The 18,763-nt window shown below is 34.0% G+C and overlaps 1 protein-coding gene across 3 annotated transcripts in view; it reads left to right on the top strand.

Moving 5' to 3' along the window:
- Positions 1-18,763, top strand: part of LOC129738936 (polymeric immunoglobulin receptor-like) — a 348,269-nt gene that overhangs the window by 134,607 nt on the left and 194,899 nt on the right. The gene's annotated exons all lie outside the window — the stretch shown is intronic.

The raw sequence follows: 18,763 nt of genomic DNA on the forward strand, positions 1-18,763 counted from the left end.
TATCTGTGGACATTAAGTTTTTAGAAGCCATTGAAATTCAAAAGTGTGGCATGATGTCTCAGTTAACGTTAAAGCCAAAACATAAATTGACGTAGTAAAAATATTATTGGTTTCTTCAGTTATTTTATTTAATTTTTTAAAGCTTGCTATTTTCACCCTCCTCAGAATAAGGGGTAATTTGCAACAAACTTCGTTATCAATGAAAAATCTAATAAAAAAACGTATGAAAATTTCTAGTTTTTGCTGATGCTACAAAGGCCAAAAAAAAACGCCAATAGCAAAATTTTTTCGGTTTGTTCGAATAAAATTTTACATTTTTTCTGTCAATAAAGCTGTTATAAGCAAATTGGTACTGCATACATTTGGGGGTTATAAATATTACAAAAAAATCAACTAAAATTTAAATCATAACAGAAAATGATTGGATGGATGAAATTTTCATGATAACAAACGCGTGATGCAAAACAATCATATTTCAATACCGTAATCCGGAGTAACATTGATCACTTTTTTCAATATTTTTCGATTATTTTTTCTGTTTAGGAAAATGTACTGAACCTCTATGAACGTAAAACATGGTTGCAGAAATTTATTAGACTACTTTAAATTGGATTTAAATCGATCTCGTTTTTGTTAAGAATTTGATGCTTTGAGGTAACAATGATCAGTCTCTATTTTTAGGGTTTAACGAGTTTTTTGATCATAAAGAATATACAAAATACCTTCATACTATTTACAAATGCTAGTTTATCAATATCTAAAGCAGTTCGGAACATTTTGGATATTTAAAACCAAATAAAACAAATAAAATAAACGCTCAACATAATGGGTGATACGGTCAAAATTTGGTCAATATCAACTTGACGTATTTCTTTCAATTTCGCATTCAAATAACCTGTACACTAGACTGAGCCGATTTGAGGTCATTTTCGAATTTCTCAAACCCTGGGGCCCCTTAAAAGTTTCGTTTTGTCCTAAAACTCATCCATGATTTTTTGCCGAATTTTTAAGTAACGTTTACATGAGTAAATTTGGACTTTTAGGTTTGTGTGGGAAAATTTAAAATTTTGTACTGAAAAACGAACATGAATTTCTTTTTACTCTGGTACCAAGCCATTCAACCCTTTATGTGCCAATTTATAAATTTCTAAAAGGAAATTTTCCGCTTAACAACATTGCCGAAGACCGTAACTTATTATCTCTCCAGACAACGAAGTTATTACCAATTAAATGAAGGTATGTCTTTTGGCACTGAAGGCAATTCAAATAAACCCGCAGCACTGCCGGGTACAAACGAGAGATTGCTTGACTGATTTGCTCATCAGCCTTGCCAGATCTACGGATTTCTCCGTAGTTCTACGGGTTTTCAACATTTCTACGGATCTACGGATCGATGCTCGAAAGCTACGGATTTTTAGCATTTTCTACGGATTTTCTACGGATTATTGAAAAAATTCAAGGGATTCTGCGGATAACTGAAAATTCTACCTGACGACCAAAAAAAAAAAAGGTCATCAAGTTTTATTTTGCCGAAATCAGTACATTTTTCGATTTTCCTAAAATCTACGGACTTGAGCGGATTTCAATCTGGCAACGCTGTTGCTCATAGATGTTTTCTTTCCAATTTTATCATACTAGTTTCTTCGGAGCGATTGTTGTTTACATTAGGAGCCATCTTTTGATGGTTTCTATAAATAAAAAAAAACTATGCTTGAAGGGCTGGCATTCAATTAATTGCAAGCGCATCAACATTTCACATAAAGCTGGAACAGCGAAACGACGAACCCCACACTCAGTATTAAAAACACCTATATTAGAATCGTTGTCGCTCGGCCTGTTTTTGATCGATATTCATAAATAGGATATCAGAATGAAGATAAAATATTCGTTTAGCATTATGTTAAAAAAAATTTGAAAACCAAATCATGAGGTCTTAAGAAAAGTTGCTTCAACTGAACGCTTTTTGCTGAAACATATTCCCCCGGGTAACCATAAAAACATAAATATGCAATAATTCAAAAATCAGATATTTCATGTATTTGAATTAAAACCGATACCTACAATGTATTTTTTTATTATAATCTCAAATCTTTTCTCGATCGAAACTCTGGCATTCTGTGCCAGCTTGTTGGACGATAATGTATTTATGGTGTTTTTTGAACGAAAAAACTTCATCCGCTGCTTTAGACACCATTTTAACACATCTTTCGACACCTTGGTCGTGGCAAGGCCAATTAGGGACTTCCATCGGCTGGAGTTTAAAAGCTTCAATTTATTCAAATTTCAAATCACATGACAGTATCGGTTCATATACACGTTTCTCAGTTATTTTTACAAAATAACTATGAATATTATCAAAAACGTAATTCTCAGTAAATTTTCGACCAATTGTAGTCATTTTTTAATTTTTTTCATCATGTTTTTGATGCATTTTGCACTTTTCTTGTTTTATTTATAATGATGCTTGCCGATTTTTTTTTGTTTTCTTCTGTAATATTTGCTGTTTTTTCATTCTTCATCATTTTTTAGTTGTTTGAATTTGTTTTTAAGCTTTTTGTTTTTTTTTTCATCTTTTTGTCGTTTTGGAGTACTTTATGTTTAAAAATCTTTGGTTTTTATGTTTATGATATCGACCGTTTTTTTATGTTTAATGTTTAATTTTTGGCTATTTTTTCGGTCTTGGATTTCAAGCAAACAACTTTCTTTATGAAATGCCCGACGTTTCGACCATTTTTGGTGGTCTTCCTCAAGGGTACTGGAATTTTATTAGTTTCAAAAGTTACAATGAGCATTGTTAAGAGTCTGTTTTAAAGTGTGTAAACTCCCTTGTATAACGGTTGTTATTGTCAGATTTCGTTTTTTTTTTCCAACGTTCAGGTGTCCAGTCTTCGCTGCTCTTCTGTGAATATATGTTTGTTATTTCGATTCAATCTAATTTCTCACAATCAAATTACTTTTTTAATCGGGATTATAAAACAATTTCTCATCCGATTTGCGATGGCGCACTGTAACTGTCGTTTTGAGAAATGGACTCTATTGTGTGGAATGTGTGGATGGGGTTGGAAGCTGGGCTATTTGGGGTAATGAGTGGAAGTTGGTTGGTTTGGTTCTTTGCTGTGTGTGGGTTTTGTGTTTTGGAACTATTACTACTATTAGGGGAGAGTGGGGTATCGTGGGCCATGGGGAAACGTGGGCCACTTTTAATATCTCAGATGTGTGTTGAGATAAAAATCTCAAACCAACTGTCATCGTCGTCGCTTTGCGTGAGCATGTATTCCTATATGTTGTTAACTGAAATACGCATCATATGCTTCTTTTATTTATCAAGCTAAAAAAAATTAGAAAAATTTCCTTACATAATTAAAAAAAACACCCGCTAATTTCATCGATGGGGAACCTAAAGTGAATAACAAAAATATGCTCATACGCCTATGATCTTAGTTTTGTCATGATCTTTCACGTGGAAAAGGAATTTTTGATGAAACATCAATAAGTCACACAAACGCAACCAATTTGCAAATCATAGCTTGTGGGGAATCGTGGGCCACACATCTTGAATCACCTATATTTTTATGTTTTTATACACATTCAGAACTTAAAATACGTTTTACCTATCTATAAAGTTTTCTTATGCCAAATGAAGAGCTATGAAAAATATTTTGTCCATCCTATATAAGAAATTTTGCCAAAACGGGTTTTGGAATCTTTGCGATCATACCCAGCTCTCTTTTTTATTTCATCACCTGAAATTGCTTTTAAATAACAAAATGAATTATGAAATCACAGTTTTGGGTCAACTCATAAACTTTGCATGTTATTTGGTCAATTTGGATTTGGTGGCCCACGATTCCCCACCATTTTTCAAAATCCAAAAAATATTGCTTTTTTTCAAACAGTCAGAATTTGGAGAAAATAACTTATTAAAAAATTTAAAAAAATACCTTATGATACCTTGAAAATGTAGAAAACCATACCATTTTTTATTTTCAATTTATCTTTTATGATAAAGAAGTTATGGAACAACGAAAAAAAGTGGCCCATGATTCCCCACTCTCCCATACAGGTTTTTGATGTTGTTTTGGCTGACTGTAATATTCCTGTATAAGTGGTATTAAGTTTAGCTGTATCTGTTCTGTAATTTACCGTATTATCAGTATTGGTAATGTGGCACATTTCCAATACCCGTAGAGTTGATGAGTATTTCGCTCTATCAACAATCCTGGCTTTGGTGTGTTCGAACCTATGCTCTGTGTTGATAATATGATCGACCATGGCTGTAGTATCTCCCAATCTCAGTTTTATGTCCGTGGTGCTGGTGACTCCGCTCTCCAAAACTCTTTCATATCTGTTTACATCGGATTTGTGCCCATACAGTCTCTTTGTGAGTGTGTTGGTGGTCATTCCGATGTAAACCTTCTCGCAATCACGACATGGGATGTTGTAGACAGCGTTGCCAACCTTCCATATTTTTCTGGAATCTTCCAGATTTTTATGTGTCATCCAGAAATAAAGACCTCATGTTGTCTGGTCCAGACTTCTCATAAATTATCCAGATTTGTCCAGAAATTTCCATAAACTCAACGTTTTAATAAAAAAAAAAATCTATTGAAATCCAAATCCGCTATTATATAACACTTTCTCATCAAATTCCCAAGAGGATCAACTTCAATTACTCTGTCATGAAGAATTTGACTATCTTGGACCCTGTAAATGTTATTAACAGGAAACTCCAATCGATTCTGCCGCTCACCGAATGTTTCCCAAACCATATCAGTCGTGACATCGTTCAAGAAATTGATCAGGAATTCAGAGAGCTGCGGAACATCGACTTTTCGGATTACTCTTCAGACGAAAGAACCAGTGTGGATCTGTTTTGGAATAAGACCTTGACCACGACTAGATGTACCGGAGAAATGGCTTTCCCGCATCTGAGGAAGTTTATTCCAAGCCTTCTAGCTTTACCTCACTCGCCAGCTTCTGTTGAGCGCTTGTTTTTGAGTATAATATAAATAAGACCAAATCAAGGAAAAGATTGAACGTTTCGACCATGCGTGGAATATTGCCTACTAAAAACAATGTTAAGCTTAACTCTGAGGATAATGGACTGGTGAATATTGCTGCTTCTATTAAATCTAAGTACAATGTCGCAATGTATGATCGGAAGTAATTACAATGTAACCATACTGCTTGTTGTCAACCGTTGTGTAAAAAGAATTAAATAAAATGTAATTTTAACTATCCAGACAAATCCAGACTTTTTTTATTGTCAACTTCCAGAATTTACTAAAAAACACCTGGCAACCCTGGTTGTAGACGATGTTCGACTGTTGAGCTGGCAATATCGGATCTTTGACGATCGGATATAATTTACCAACGCAGTTGATAGTTTTTTGGGCGATTTTAATGTCTTGAAAATCTTTTTTCAGGTCTCTAACGATTCGGCTGGTGAGTGTTGGGATGTAGGTGAGTGTTCGGTAGCTGAAGTTGCTGGTTGATTCGGATTGTGGTCCCTCGGATGTTGTGTTGAAAGATGCTGGTTCCCTGGTTATGTTGTGTGGCTGCTGTTGGATGGATGCTGGAGTTTGTGGCTGATGCAAATCTGATGGTGATAAATCGTGCTGTTGCTGATGGTTGTTTGGTGATGATTGCGGAAACTTTGGTGTGTTTGATGCTGCGATGTGATGATGGGTGGTTGGTGATGATTGTGGAAACTTTGTTGCGTTTGATGCTGCGATGTGATGGAGGGTGGTTGGTGATGATTTCTGATTCGGTTGTTGTTGTTGTTTTAGGGTGTTTGATGCTGCGATATGATCCTGGGTAGTTGATGATGATTGTTGGTGCTGCTGTAGTTGGTTGTTTGATGCTGCGATGTGATGTTGTGAAATGGTGGGTTGCGAATACGGATAGTTTTTATGTTGTGGTTGGTTGCTTTCTGATGTATTTTTGTTTGGGTGGATTATGTTGAGCTGTTGAACATTCCGTTGATAAGTTTTGATGGATAATCGTTGGTTTTCAGATGTTGAAATATTATCTCTTTGCATTGTTTTTATTGGTGCATTTTATACCATTTCAGAGCATAAAAACGTATATTGATGTTTGTCTAAATTAAATTGGTCTTGTTATAACGAAAACTAAAAGGTAGTTTTTTCTGAAAACCGTTCGATTTTTTCACATGTGCCAAAATCGGTTGTTGCCAAAATCGAATGTTGCCAAAAACGGACGGGGTCTGTATGTGGCTTTCAGATGGACAATGATGCTGCATAAATTACGAGGCTTAATTTTTTATCATTACAAATACAATTTTATCTACTAAAACAAATGACATTTTGCCTTCATTCAATTCCCTAGGCCCTCGCACTATTCCCCTTTTATTTTTTCCTTCATACTTCACCATCTTGAAAAATGTCCCCTATTTTTGAAATATCAAAAATTTACCTAAAAATATAACAAAAATACACCAAAACTTAGCTTAGCTTAGCTTAGCTTGATTGACTACTCACATCCACCTGAATCATTGAATCCGAAATGCTCAAATATCAATTTATACTAAATGAATTTCACGTCTGAAACAGATATTTTTAATTGTTAAATTATTATAGAGTCGTTTAGCTCTGATTTTTCTACACAAAATGCATTTCGAAAACCATGATCGCAGGCGTGGCTTAGTAGAACGAATTCCACATCACCAATGGTTGCTACTCCGTGATTGACCGAGGCCATCAATTTTGTACAAAGGTCAAAAGAATGGTACTTGGGATTAGTAGCTTATTCTCGATGTACAAAACTGATGCTCTCTCTTTGAACATCAATAACGGCGCCGGCCACGTCCTAGTAGTCAATAGATACCTAGTTAGGAAAAATATAGAAAGGGATGAAAGATATAACATTGCGCTTCAGGACCGAGGTCACCTCTGCATCCTAGCAAACAATTTTGTTTTGGAGTATGGTTGGAAGGATATAATCAGGAAAAACCTTTAACAAGCGTGACCTAGTTTTAGAAATTCTATTTTTGAAATTGTTGTTTGATGGAAATACCTGAACTGGTACAAGTACATTCTTAACTTTAAACCATATTTCTTCGTTTTTCATGACACTTTTCAACACATCCAATTTTCTTAAATGATAGAATTATATTTTTATAGAAGCTGAATTAATATTATAGTCGTTTAATTAGTTTCTTAAAGCTTCTCTGATCTCGGCATGATATTAGTTTTCTAGTTTGGATGGAATGTATAAGCAAATATTACAACAAGCATAGGATCAATATTTTAGTTATTAACTTGCAAAGAAATATTTCTTCGATTGAACAAACAATTTCGATAACAAAATCATTTTACGCGACATAACTAATTAGAAGCCTTTTCGAATTGAAATATTTATATCGAAAAAGTTATTTTAGGAGTAGTTTTTTGGTGAAGAAAACTTTTTCAACAAGTTAATTTAAGATATTTTGTCATGTTTTCGTGCAAAACCTAGTCAATGTTCTGATATGATTACTTAAATGTACCAATAATACCTACTGCAACCTCTTCATAATAGCAAAAATTATTGGTAACGAATATGATGGAATCAACAAACAGTTGCATTGAAAAAAATTCTTTTGATTCCTTATCATATCTCACTTTTTGAAAAACCTTAACCTCCGAAGATGTACAAAATCAATGAAAAAAAAAGACTTATAAAAGAATTATTTTTCATTCGGCTCCATTCCTTATGCATTCGACAAAAAAGAATCTTCTGATGCAATTCCTAGATTCTAAAATGTTAAACAGGGACGAATGTATCCTACAGAGTAAAAATCCTTTATAAGAAAGAAAATGTCAAATAATCACGCAAATCTTCATAAAAAAATTGAGCCTCCTCAACGTCTCTAGATTTAAAGCACCGGTTATCATCACCCTCTATGAAAGTTCTTGTACAAAACTCTTTTAAATCAACTATAAAAGGCACAGTCAGTTTCTTTTCTTAGGCACTCTGTAACAAACAAAATTGACTGATTGTGCAGCATTGTTTATATTGAAACTTCAGTTTTTCATAAGAATTGGTTATGTGGTTGATTAGTACTTTCACAACGTATCTAAAGGAACCAGAACAAAATGTATTCTCTTCAAACCTAACAAAAGAATAAACTGATTCACTCATAGAATGCCAGAAAAATAATGCAAACGCAAACGATTGTGGAAATTCTTTCAGAGATAATGCAAACCGTGCAAATAAAAGCAGTTCTCTAAATTGATTTTTGCAAAGCGAAATAACACAATCTAGTTAATTCTCCTCCCCATCTTCTTCTCCTAAAAACAATACTAGAATTTTCCACTCTTTGCAGTCTTTCATATTCTTACGACAGTCATTGAACGATATTTAAAAAAATCCTGAGTGTTTGTGAATTGAAATTATCCCTGCCTCGATTGATACTACAGCTATCATGGACATTTTTTAAATAAATATTCTAAAAATCACCTAACGAAATATAACAGTAAACGAAAACAATAAGAGTAAAAGAATACTTAGCTGAAAAATCCTTTGCAAATGCTATGAAAGGTAGAGTTGGTTTCCAATGATTGGTCACTTTTCCCGGTCACTGAACCATACAAATTCCCACCATACAAATCAACAGCCCATCTTCCTTCCTCTAGTTGATCTGTCCAAAAATTGGTAGGCAGGTTTTTTTTCCAATATTCTTGAATACTTTTCCGACTAAACGAAAATTCTTGAAAAATTTGCGGAGCTTCAAAATTTGACGTCAGTTGAAGCCGCCGACTACTTTGATCCTCACAACAAAAATACACCAAAACTATACATTTACTTAGGAAAAAATTTAAACTCTCACATAAATCATGCTGTTTGCTTATAAACGCTTTGATTTCATCAGGAATATTGATACTTTTGAAAAACGGCTCAGTAAGATCTTTCAAAAATCAGAAAAATCCTGAAAAATCAGAACCCCGGGCACCAGCCTTTGTTTATGCAGCAAATTCTTCATTTGTCGGAACATGAGCACAGCTCAGACCAATTTTGTCCTCCTTACTTGAAAGCTAATCTCGTTGGGAGACATTACTATTGATTTAAAAAGTTATGTTTCATACTCATGAATTCAAGACGATTCTTTTTAAACGAATTCAGGGAAAGTTATTCCAAAAACAAAAACTTGAGCCTCTGCGCCTTTCTTCGCCATGAAAAGTTCAGAATACCCTGACATCATCCCCGATGATGAACTGCCCTCATTACTTCCACACTTTATATTGGAGCCGTCGCTGGTCATTGAGCCCGGTTACAATTTCGACACACTCTCCAGAAAGCACACTTTTGACCCGCTCTTGCTTCTTCCAAACGTGACAGCATCGCAGCCGATAAACCGGAAATATTTAATTTAAAAATTAAAGTCTGCTACATTATTCATATCGGTTGTAACGCCAATAAATTAACGTCACTGCGAACGACGGCCGTCTGCTGGATGGGCTGGTTTTTCTGTCATCTGCAGCCCATCCAACCACCATGCCAGCCGGCATAAAAGGAGCAGCAGCACCACTTCCAATTCAGCCGAAAATTTAATAATTACCACCCAAAATGAAGGCATGTTCCGTCGCCCGAATGAATGTCTGGATGTGTGGCGCGAAATGGTATGAACAGGCAGGCATGCATGCGGACCACAAATTTCATCATCCCGATCTTACTCTATACAGCTTGGGGGATGTAAAAGGGCAAGCAGTAAACGAGAAACGGGGTAGCAAATTGTTTGTGAATTGCTACACGATAAATTCTTCTGGGAAAGTTGCTGATGGAGATGGTAAATACTGGCGAGGTTTGAATGTGTACACATACATACGAGTAACTACATACATTGAGAATCATTGGGTGTAAAACAATCAATTAACGATTTTGTTCCGTCACGTGAATCCCATTCGGCTATCAGATTGCGCTATCGTTTGGTCATTTATGACCAGGTCAAGTGAAAAATTGAATCAATCGGTTCATGTTGTCAGGCTTTGCTTTTATGTATGTAACGGGTTTCAAACGGTGGTATTTTTAAACTTTGGAAACAATTGAAGAAACTTTTATCTTTTAAAAAATCTTTAAATTTTCCAAAAAATGCTTCCAATCAGGAAAAAGAAAAAAAATGAATTTTTTTCTCTCTGGAGCCACCATTGGTTCCGTATGAAATTGTTTCTGGAACTTCAAAATGCTTGAACGCTTTAACATCGAAGGAATTGTTAGTGCAATCTAGAAAATATTCGTATTTTAAACAAACTTTATGATGGGGAAATAGAGGGGTTGTAAAATAAAATAATTCTTTTTGTCACGCCTGTTCAATGAAGGCGTCATCAATATCTTACAAGTGAAGTAAAATGTTAATTATTCAAGAGATTATTCAAATTGTTTTTTTTTGTTTTTTATGTCCCATTTTTTTTCTAATCAGTCAAAACTTTAAGTTAATGCATTACAAATATGTATCTATTAATAATCTGAAACTATTTTGGGTTGATTGAATATAAAGTTATGATAAACGACGACAATATTAAGACATTAAGGACCGCAAACAAATGCAAGTCATGAAACACCCAAATTTGGTATCGTTTTCTCTGAATCCACTTGACCAAATTTTACAAATTAAATTTTTTTGAGTGACCAATAGTGTTGTGTTAAAGTTTGTAGAAAAAAGTTTCATTATACAATAACAATCAAATTTTTTAATCAATTCATACTTAACGTTTTCACAAAATTTCGTTAAAATTCCGTCGTTAAACAGAGCAGGAATCTTAAATATCGTACAGAAATTTGAAAAAGCTGAAAAGTCACCTGATGTGATGCAACGGAGGAAAAAGGCTATATCTTGTAACGCACCACACATGACCAGTTCTGTTAGACTTAACCCTGTCCGATTCTAACTTTCAAAAAAGTTGTTCCATGTTTAACAAAAGTTAAGTACCGTAAACAGGGGGAACATTGATCACTATTTTGATTCATTTTCGAATATTTTGGAAGAGGTTGCTTTTTTGTAATACTAAAATGTTTTAAAATACTTACTGAGGTAAGGAGCATAAAGTATTTTCATTGATAGCAGAATATTCAAATGACATTTAGTGGCTATATCTAAATGTTTGATACAAAACCAGGTTTATTTTTATCACTATGTCTTTAATTTATCTCATCATCTTCAAAATTATTGTTTTGATGCTTTTTAGCATAATAGGCTTAAAACATCAATAACAGTACTTTTTTGTTTGGACTCAATTGAACTTTTCAACGGGTATCTCAAATCCCTGAGAAAAAAGGAAAAAAAAACGTTTTCTTTCAAAAACAAATATAATCAAAAGATGGACAATGTTGCTGCATACATTCAGGGGCAAAAATTATAAACATTTCTCAATATTTTTTGGCCTTAAAAACAAATGAAATTTTACCTACATGCAATTAGCTAGGTCCTCCCACTGTTCCTATGTTCTTTTTAAATTCAAACTTAACAATTTGATAGGGTTTTTAGCCATTTGTTCTTTACATGAAATGTCCGTTTTTCTAAATATCCAAAAATTATCAGAGAATGATTATAAAAATAGCTCTAAAACTTTTTCTATTGAAAGGAATAAAAATAAAAAACTTTCATATAAAACAACCCATTTGCTTCTAAATGCTATCATTTTATCAGGAGAGGTGTTTGTGAGTCTTCGAAAAAAACAGATATTTTTATACTTTAATTCTACATTTTAAGTAATATAAACAAATCCCCAACTACAAACCAAATTTAGTCTATCTGAAACTCAATTTATAGGCTTTCAAACGTGGAAAACAGATTTCATATATTTTAACTTCAGACTTAGTTATTGATGATTATCTGCAAAAAAAAATTATGTTGATAAAGGTTACCCCGGTGATCAAATTTCCCCCAGTTTTGAGAATAATTTGAAACAAAAATTAAAATCTTCAAGATAATGTAATAAACAAATCGTAGTCAAAAGTGGAATTATTTTCTTTTCCCGTAATGCTTGTTTAGCAGTTTTATTAGCATAATGTGGGTATAAAAAGTGATCAAAATATCAAGTGATTAAAATTTAAGAATTCAATAAGTGTATCGAGTAACCGCTACCACATATTGAGGCTTCCGTTCAGGCGAATTAAGTTAGCAAAAAAAAAACAAATTGAGAAAATAATCGGATTCGGATTTTAACGGTAACGATCTTTCATATGAACAAGGACGATACAATAGGGATAGAATTTATTCACTTCATGTTAAAACATTTCACAGGTTTCAACGTTTTGAAAATCGAAATCATTGCTTTGCTTATTATTCTTTTTACTTACGAAACACCTAAACACTAAGTTCATTTTTGAAACCCGTAATTGTTTTTTCATGATTCTAACCCAGAAGAGTCGTTCTTTCCGAGTACCGTAATCCGGGGTAATAATGATCACTTTTTTCAATATATTTTGATTATTTTTTCTATTAGGGGAAATGTGGCATGTTTAATTTTTTTAAAAACCAGTACTGGACTCCTATAAACGTAAAACATTGATGCAGAAATTTATTAGACTACTTTAAATTTGATTTAAAAATCGTTTTCGTCTCTGTTCAGAATTTGATGCTTTGGGGCGACAGTTTCTATTCTGACGGTTTAAACGAGTTTTCATGATCATAAAGGATACAAAACACCTTCATAATATATACAAATGCTAGTTTATCAATTTAACCTTGATTTTTAACGTTTTATTTGAAAAATATTTACAATCGAAAAAAGAACAATGATGCTGCCTACATTTAGGGGCAAAAATAAATATAATTGCTAAATAGTTTGAGCTTCAAAATACAAATGAAATTTTACCTTCACACACTCCCCTAAGCCCTCCCTATATTTCCATTTTTATTTTTTCTTCAAAATAAACGATTTGATAGGGTACCTATCCATTTGTAAAAAAAAGGGTTTCTCTTGGAAAATGTCCTTATTTTTTGAATATCAAAAATTTATCATCAAATGACTATAAAAGTAGCACTATAACTGTTCATATACAAATATTAAAAGTTGTTCTTTCACATTAAACAACACGTTTGCTTCAAAATGCATTTTGGTATCATCAGGAGAGCTGTTTGTATGCGAGCCTTGGAAAAATAGAAATTTAAAGATTTTGAAATTAGATATTTTACTTACAGAAAAAAATTCAAATACAAACCAAATTTTGCCTATTTGATACTCAACTAATAGGCTTTCAAACGTAAAAAACAGTTTTAAAAATTCAAACTATAGACTGAGTTATTGATGATAATGTGGAAAAGCTTATTGTCCGTCAAATTTACCCCGGTGATCAAAGTTACCCCGTTTTACGGTATTTACAATCACAGATGGAATTTTATTCGAATATTTACAGGCATGTTAGGGTACACAACTAAAGAGCGCTTAGGAAACATGTCTCTATGCAATCCTTAAAAAATGTGTCTCGTTTTGTTTTGATGTTTATTTGAAAGTTTTAAGAAAATTAGGCTTTTACATTGGAAATTGTTAATTCTTTATTATAATCAACTTCAGCCTAAAATAATCGCATTTCGATTGAAGTCACTCCAGTCATAAAAGAGACAGTGGATTAATAGAGTTGGGAATTTTGAATGAAAAACTGGTTTTAAATTTTGTGTAGCCTCTAATGTAAAACTATCGTGACTGATGTAAAAAGTAAACTTCAATCCACTTTTTGAACGTGAAATCAATTGAATCGCGATCAGCGAATTGGAAATGCGTAAGTTGATCAAAATCTAATAAAATATGTTATTAGAAGTTTTTTTGAAGGTTGGTGTATAATTACTTAAACATAGCATGTCGAGTTCCATCTGGTCGCCTGAACGAATTTAATAGACTTTTAAGGGCCCGAGGAAAATCGCCTAACGTTCCAGTGAGAAATGTGCTGGCCGTGATAGACTTGGACTACATGTTCGAAATAAACCTTTTCCTGAAAGCTATTGATCTTTGTCTATAATTCTTTTTATTTTCATATTTCCCTATTCTCTTTGCTATTTTACTAAAAAGTGATGAACTAGATTTAAGCAAACAATTGCGAAAACAAGTTTGGCTCCTAAAAGCCTAAAGGTATGAACCGTTTCAAATAAAGGTAAAAGATATAGCATTTCGAGTTCAATGACTTAAGGTGGATGTGAGTAGTCAACAAAGCGGAGCTAAAATTCAAACATCTAAACGTTGTTACAAAATATCAGAAAAAACGAAACGCTGGAATGAGTGATTTATGTATTTCAATTCAAAATAATCAGTGTTCGGCTAAAAAACGTTAATCCGCTAATCGCTATTTAGTCCGCTAAGTTTTTGTGAGTGCCACCTACGCAGATTAACTTTACAAAAGAAGTTGAAAAACATTAAACCTTTTTTAACGTCCTTTATTTAACTTATTTTTATTAAGCGGTTGAGATATTTACAAAATACAATTTTGTTTACAATTTCTGCAGATCAAATCATATAAAATACACAACACTGTTAATATTTTCTACACTTTGTCCATGTAAAATTGACACTTTTTTTATTTTCTAAAATTCGCATAATGAAATAAATTATTGAAAATATTTGTTTGTGGCCAAAGAACTTGTACATAATTTCAAAACTAAATTCACTTGAAAACACATTTTACTGGTTTATTTCTAAACATTCTTTATATTGCAAATGCTTCTTAAAAACAGTTTCAAACTCAAATCATTAATTTGATTGGAGTTTACAAGAGTTGAGAATAATTCTGATTTGAACCGCACACTTTCTAACGTTTATTTTACTTTTTTATTTATTTCGTCAACCGTAACGTAGACTAGTTTGATACATGTGTATTTCCTTAAGAATAGGTTTAAGCAGTTTTTGCTTTACAATTTTTAGATTTCTTCGATGAAAATATTGTTTGAGTTTTTACCGAGACATTGTAAAGTCAATGGTTTCGCAGTGTTGATTGTAAGAGGCCGTCATGCGATTTACCGGCCCGTTTTTCGCGTAGTTTGTGCGATAGTGATTAATGAAAAATAAATTTCGATTTCGGAGTTGCCGAGAGGGTGCATAAAAGCTTAATTTTGATAAAATTTCTTTTGAGTCTATACGCTGCGAAACGATATCGTTTACAAATGAAACCATTGCATATTCGCGGCGTTATTTTAGTGTTTGAATGTCAATGAGCATGCAGCGCGCTTTATATGATGGAAGTGGAAATGATGTCCAACCCAATTTACGAAGGGCATATAGTAGAAATTGCGTTTGAACTGATTCTATTCTTTCTTCGTGTGAAATTGAATATGGGGACCAAACAACACGCTGCAATATTCCAGTAAAGACCTTACATAGGCAATATATAGTGTTTTTATTGTGTATGGGTCTTGAAAATTAAATCAAAAGCGCTTAATAAAGCCCAGCAAGTTATTTGCCCTATGGATGATTGTATTGTAATGGTCTGTGAAAGTAAGTTTGGAGTCTAAGATCCCCTAAATCCCTGACTCGTTCACATTTTTCTACATTCTGATCTCCTAATGTAATTGTTATGTTTGGTGTTGTTCTTTTTCTGCTAAATGATTTTAAGTTGCATTTTTTTACATTGAGCTTCAGAAGGCTTTTTTTGCACCATAGGTAGAAAATGTGAATTTCATTCTGGAATATGCTGATGTCTTCTTCATTTCTTATTTTCAAATAGAGCTTCATGTCGTCGCCATAAATGAGCATTTTGAGATTTTTGAGAATAAAGGAAATGTCGTGCAGAATGTCCTGAAGTGACTTGAATAGGGAGCGATTTCTTTCCATTGAAATTTTTTATTTGTTGGCGATTCTTTAGGTATGATTCAAGCCATTTCAGGATTGAGATTTTATTACATTTTTTTGTAATTTGAAAAGAAGCATTGGAATGCCTATACGATCAAATGCCTTACTAAAGTCTGTATAAAGAGCTTCCACATGGTTGCTATTATCCATTGCATTCAATGAAAAGTCTATAAATTCAATTAAATTAGTTGGAGTTGAACGGCCTTTGAAAAAGCCATGTTGCCTGTTCGGTTCTTAATTTGAGAAAATAATTTTTCGTTTATAATATATAATGGCTATTCCGCGATAATTCCGAATGTCAGGTTTCGAATTTGAATATAGGCACTAAAAATGAGCTTTTACAGATTTTAGTCCTTGCAGAATATCCTGCACATGAGCTTGATCAATGCTAATGACCCTTGAGAATTCTGGGAAAAATGAAAAATAATCGTGATCACGATCTTTTTCATTAAATGTCGTATAAATTTCTTGAAAGAAATTTGCAAAAAGATTGCAATTTTTTTTTTTTATGAGCAGGGAAAAGCCCGCGGGAGTTGAGCTCTTTTCGAGTCCATGCTCCCGTAGGCATAAAACCTCCTCATCATTCTTTATTATTTTTTTTTTTTTATTTCATTTTTTCAGAATATTGGTTTTACAAAGGTGTATCACTTTTTTGTGCACTTGTATGACATTATGATAAGCATATAAATGATTTAGCGATTCTTGGTGAAATAGTAGTGATGTTCTTGTTAGCGGTGGTGGCGGCGACGGTGGTGGTGGTTGCATTTGCTAGGTGGTGGCGGCGGTGGCGGTGGGTGGCGGTGGGTGGCGGAAATTAGAGTAATAAGATGTTTTCAGCGTATTAGAGTTATTGCAACAATCATGTATGGGCTTTATGGTTGATTAAGGTGCATTGGTATGGGGGGTTGATTTTGGTGACGGATATAAAGAATGAAGAGGATGAATGGGGCGGGTTGCACTCCCAGTGAGAATCATCTCTTTGAAGGGAGTACAAGGTCAGCTGTCATAAATTGGAATAAAATTGATCATCTCAATACTGACAGTTGCGGAGTTTTAATTGAAATATGTTTCAATTTTCGCTTTTAAGTGACTTTTCAAGAGATTTTTGAACTTGACTTTTGATTTTTCCGATTTGATGTGCGGTGGAAGTGAATTATAACGAGTAATTCCATAATAGGTGAACGCATTTTTGAAAACTCGGTCGTTGGACGTTTCGTTCTAAACGTTGTTTCGTTTCTAAGTCCATATCTATGATTTGGTCGGTTATACGATTCATTGTGGTGGGCCTGAGGATTGTTCAGATGGTTGTGGATAATTGTCAATGCCTGCTGTTCTCTCATACCTTTGATCGGTAGGATCGATTTATCAGCCTCTCTGTACAACTGTATCGTGGGATACAACCTTGGTCGTTTGTAGACTATCTTTAGACAGCAATTTTGGGCGATTTGTAGTTTTTTGATATTGGCTTCGGATGCCGCTCCCCATATAAACATCAGGTATTGCATCTTTGACTGGATAAAAGCATGATACAATAACAGCAGTTGCTTCGAGGGAACAAAACTTTTAATTTTCCACAGAAGACCACATGCGGCGTTGATATCTTTCAGCAGCGTTTCAATATGGTTGGTCCATTTGAGTGTGGAGTCGATAATTAGTCCCAGATATCGAAAATGGGTGACTTTCTCTATTTTTGAGTTATCTATCACTAGGTCATCATGAGGCAGACTATTTGTCCTAGCAGAATGTGAAATCATATATTTCGATTTTGTGAGGTTCAATGACAGCAAGTTTTCATTAAAATACTGTTTAAGTATTCGCATGTCATCAGTCATCTTTCGAACAATTGTATTTGGGTTAACATCCTCATAGCACAATGATGTATCATCTGCGAACAGTCGAGGTTTCCCGTACAGCGGTAGTTTTGGAAGATCGTTGATATACACGAGAAATAACAAAGGTCCTAGATTACTCCCTTGGGGGACACCTACTCTCAAAGGACGACGAGTACTGTTCACACCGTTTGCCGATACGTACTGATCTCTTTCATCTAAGAAACTTTCGATGAGCTGAAGAATCTGACCACGTATTCCATAAAAATTCAATTTCTGGATCAGAATATCGTGGTTTATCGTGTCGAAAGCTTTCTTCAAGTCTAAGAACAGTAGGCCGACCTGCTTTTTTGAGTCTATCGCCTCGTACACATTTTTGAACAGCTCTCCCGTAGCCGTTGCTGTACTGGATCCTGAACGAAAACCAAACTGACTCTCGTACAATATTTTCTTCGAATGAAAAAAGCTGGTGATTCGACCAACTAACATTTGCTCCAATATCTTGCTGATGACAGACAATACAGAAATAGGTCTGTAGTTGTTAACCTCCGTTTTTGCTCCTCCTTTGTGGATTGGTATCACTCTTGCAGTTTTCAAACAAGCAGGATATTTTCCATTTTCTAAACTTTTATTAAAGACGTCTCGAATAAGTTCAGAGAAGACTTGATGGTGGTATTTAATGAAGTTTGCTTGAAGACCGTCTGGACCAGCACTTTTGTTTTGGTCGAGGTTTTTGATTTTGAGAACCACTTCTTCCTTAGTTGCAGGCTCCATGTACATAGACTCAGGTATTCATTTAAGAAAGTTGATCTTGTAATGGGGGTCTGTGTTTGCTGGTAAAGATAGAACTTGTACACAACAGGGGGGTTTGAGCAGTTAAGGTTACTCAGTCCTTTGTAACGTGGAGACAGGCAGGCTACCCTGCCGTTGTATTGACGTTAGTGTTCTAAAATTTGCTCCGAGTTATCACCGACATGTTCGTTAAGGTGCATTTTTGACGGTAAATTCCCAGTTTTCAACTTTGTTTTCACGTAGTTGAAAAAATTCTTTGGACAAGTCTTTATTTCAAGTTCAGTTTTAGCATTGTATTCTTCAAGTGCATTGCTGATGGCCAAGTTCAGTTGATGGTATAAGTTCAAATACGACGCTAAATTTTCA

Source organism: Uranotaenia lowii, chromosome 1 (genome assembly GCF_029784155.1).
Source record: "Uranotaenia lowii strain MFRU-FL chromosome 1, ASM2978415v1, whole genome shotgun sequence".
NCBI lineage: Eukaryota > Metazoa > Arthropoda > Insecta > Diptera > Culicidae > Uranotaenia > Uranotaenia lowii.